Below are 4,160 nucleotides of genomic sequence, written 5' to 3'. Positions count from 1 at the left end.
ATCTGAAAGAACTCCATAGATATTGAAAGGAAGTAGTCAGAGCATACAAAGCATCGTAGTTCATGTCCTGGGGCACCATGGATAGTTATCCCCTCTTGGACGGGTTCTACAAGGAAGAGAAAGAGAAAGAGCTAAAGGAAGAAGACATGACTCCCTCTTTCTCAGGATGATCTTCCTAGTCGAGCTCTGATATGCTAACCCCGCTTCCCTTTTACCTCAAACTCATCTTTGATCCCCTTAGAAGGTGTGGTAAAGCATGATCTTTGCTCTCCTCAAAGTCCTCTGGTGGAGAGAAGAATCCCCGAATAAAAATGAGAGTGAAACCTTAGAATCTGGAGTTAAATAGAGTGATTTTGGGCTCAACACCAGCTAAGCATGGTCGTGCTTAAACCATGGTTTCCTCGGTTAAGGTTTGATTGAAATGAGTTAAGTGCTCGCATGGATTTTCTAGTGGAAGGGATCACAGTCGTACTCTACCCGTGCTTCACTTGAGCACGACCGTGCTAGGAGAAAACAAAGCGTGCTTCTCCTGTTGAGAAGAAAATACCTTAAACCTTAGATAATCACGCTCGTGCTCGGACCATGTTCAGCCTGAATTCACCCCCCTGCTTGAATTTTCATTGGGCGATCCTTCAGGCATAGATAATCAGTGAGATAGAGCACGATTGTGCTCTACCCATGTTCAGCTTGAGCACTTAGTAAAAAATCTTCATTATCCATTCGTTTCATCCTCGATTTCACTCCAAATTGTTTCGAGCCCCAAAATCCTGCACAATTACCAACTATACCTAGAATAGCAGTGAATATTCACAAAATTATGCTAAAGGATGAGTAAAATAAAGAATTGAGGGTAAATAAATATGATATAAAATGCACTCATCATAGATACATCTATGAACTCATTGATAGATGCAACAATAAGTCCTATGACACAAATTAGATTGCTAACCTGTCATTCATTTTTCGTTTTGAAAATTTACCTTTCATAGAAAAGATATGTGTTGAACTTAGCTTTCAAAATAAATGAAAATTAACTCAATTGGATAATAAATAAGAAAGTTATGACTAATTCAGTATAGCAAGATCTATAAACTCATGTATTGCTACAAGAATAACACATGTGACACAAATCAGATTGCCAACCTATCATTTATTTTAAATTTCAAAATTTGTCCTCCAACAAGAAGATAGATGTTGAACTTAGCTTTAAAATTAAATTAAAACAAATCTAATTGGAAAATAAATTAGAGAGTTATGACTGATTAAACGTAGCTGCATCTATAAACGCATGTACAGCTACAACAATAAGACCTGTGACACAAATCAGATTTCTAACATGTCATTCATTTTGGAATTTTAAAATTTGTCTTTATCAAAAAGATTAATGTTGAATTTATCTTTTAAATTAAATAAAAATCATCTCAATTGGACAATAAATCATAAAGGTATGACTAATTCAGCGTAGCTACATGTATAAACTCTTGTATAGTTATAACAATAATACCTATGACACAAATCAGATTGCTAAACTGTCATTCATTTTAAATTTTATAGAATTTGTCCTCCATTGAAAATATAGATGTTCAACGTAGCTTGCAAGTTAGATGAATATCAATTCAATTTGACAGTAAATTAGAAAGTTATGACTGATTTAGTGTATTAGGATGTACAACTCATGTGTAGCTATAACAATATGACCTTGGACACAAATAAGATTTCTAACCTATCATTCATTTTGAATTTTGATTATTGTTAAACTAATCATAATTTCTATATTATTTACACTACATTTAACATTAAATTACACTTGTTTAGCAGCTCATTCGTACAAAATTTTATTCTTTTGCTCATGATGACCTTCATTTTTGTTTTAGTGGAAAGAAATAAATTCAAGGAGTTTTTGAAGCAAAATGAAGCAAGTTACTGAATCAAGGCTGTACCTCGGGCTCACAACAGCCATTATGGTAACTCACAATGGATGTTATCTACACTTAGCATCACGGTGATCAAGCCGCTATAGCATGAGCTCACTAGAAGCAACATAGAAGCCATAACGACCTCACAACAGTCTTTGTGAAGTCCATAACGGCCGTTGCCAAGATACATAACGTCCAAAGACTGTGCCAAAATGTGACTTGGAGCCCAAGCAACAACTTACTTACCACGGGCATGACAACGGCCGTGGTGAGGCCGTGGTGAAGCTGATTACTATAAAAACTTAGTTTTCACTAAATTAGGGGGGATCCTTTTACCAAATAGTTAGGGCGGCTGGATTTTTGGAGATCTTAGTAGTGGAAGATGGTGTTTCTTCCATATACCAATAGATTACCGTGGATTAATCAAGAGTAAGTCAACGATCATAATCGAAAAAGATTGCACGTGATAGGCATCTTCAAAGATTATCATCAAAGGGGCATTAGTGACATATATTATCCAGACAACTTTGGGATCCACAAATCCCCAATCTTCAAAGACCTATTAGAGTGAGTTAGTATAGAATACATTGAACGCATGTCTATATTCTTTATTTTTGGTCTTGTGGCTCTCTTGTGCTTTGATGGTTTTATCTTTGTGATCCATGAGAACCTAATTCGAGGGGAATTATATGTCTAGTTCCCCTCAATTGTTATTTATGAATGTCAATTTGTTAATCCAATAAATCTTTTCTAGTTTATGTGAATCATTGCATGATCTTAATTGATTGTTATTCTTGTTGATGTGGATGAGGAAGTTATGACCACATATTCATTACACACATTCTATGATAGATCTACCCATGCACTAGTGAATAGGTATACTAGATCTTCAAATAAGGGATTGATTGACCCTTACACTTAGGGTTTTATTAATTTCTTCTCGTGGGATTCCTGTAGTTAAGGAAAACATAGGAGACTGAGGTGGATTATAATCCATTTGAGTGATGGGGTAGAGGTATTTGCATCTTAAGTCCCTGGTGTTTATACCTAGTCGCCAAAGGTTTTAGGGCTGGTAGGCCTTTGAATTTCCCCGGTCAAATTCTAGAATGCGATTGTAGCACTCAACGCCTATCATCAGTAATATTCAAGATAACTATTATACAATCTTCCAACTCATTTCTAAGTGTGCTTAATGATTCACCAATTTTATTGTATCTATAATTTCTACAAGTAGATTAAATAAAGAACTTAAATGTCTAGGCTATTGATTAAGTGAAGAGGAAGTAATAGGAGCCTGTCGCCGTTCTTAGGGAAACACGACCCTCGTGATCATCCATAAGGTATTACTTAATGACCTGAGCACTTGCGGCATTATGGACATAATTACAATATTTGATTGTGTATTTACATACTTATATACTTAGATTTTCACATAACCAATAAAAGTAGGAAAGTGTCCATCAAGTTTTTGGTACCGTTGCAAAGTAGTGCCTAGTTGAGAGATTCTAGGAAAACTTGTAGCTTAGTGTTTTAGCTAATTCTTTTATTTCATATATTGTTATGACACTCATCCAACATTGAAGACTTATTACCACTAATTTTTTCTACAGGTGGCTGTTTATGACCAGAGCTAATCCCGCAGATTTAGTAGAAAGAAGCATTAAACCAAAGAGAACCCTAACATTGTTGAGGAGACTCCGGAAGAGACAAGTTGTGGAAGCGGATAATGATAGTAATAGCGTAGAATCTTCTACCATGGCTTAACCAAGAAGGACACTTTCGAAGTATGAGAGACCGCAGTTCACAAGAGAAGAGTTCAGTGTTCGAGCCCCATCAGTGGTAGCTAATAAATTCAAAATTAAAGCTAGCACTAATGGGATGATTAAGAACTTCTATCAATTCGACAGACTAGTAGATGAAGATCCGAATGCCCACCTCTCAAAATTCTTGCAGATCTGATCGACATTCAAGATGAGCACAATAACAGATGATGCAATCAGACTGTGACTTTTCAAATTTAGTTTGGGAGGTTCAACGTACAAGTGGCTTACTTCTTTAGCACCGGGGTCGATCAGGATATGAAACGACTTCGTGGAGAAATTCCTTGGATGTTATTTTTTGGCCAAGTAAAGTAGCAAAGATAAGACAGGAAATCTCAACATTCAAGCAAGGAGAGTATGAAAAACTATTTAAAGCACATGAATGGTTCAAGGACCTTCTTAACTGGTGCCCACATCATGGGTT

General features: G+C 36.1%; 1 non-coding gene across 1 annotated transcript; it reads right to left on the bottom strand.

The window, feature by feature from the left end:
* Positions 1-4,053: 4,053 nt before the first annotated feature.
* On the bottom strand, positions 4,054-4,160 carry LOC120281784. Its single transcript, XR_005542796.1, has one exon. It is a non-coding gene; the product is annotated as a small nucleolar RNA R71 (small nucleolar RNA).

This window comes from Dioscorea cayenensis, chromosome 2 (genome assembly GCF_009730915.1).
Source record: "Dioscorea cayenensis subsp. rotundata cultivar TDr96_F1 chromosome 2, TDr96_F1_v2_PseudoChromosome.rev07_lg8_w22 25.fasta, whole genome shotgun sequence".
In the NCBI taxonomy this organism is placed as follows: domain Eukaryota; kingdom Viridiplantae; phylum Streptophyta; class Magnoliopsida; order Dioscoreales; family Dioscoreaceae; genus Dioscorea; species Dioscorea cayenensis.
The sequence above is the reverse complement of the archived record's forward strand: the minus strand, read 5'-3'. Positions and strand labels throughout refer to the sequence as shown.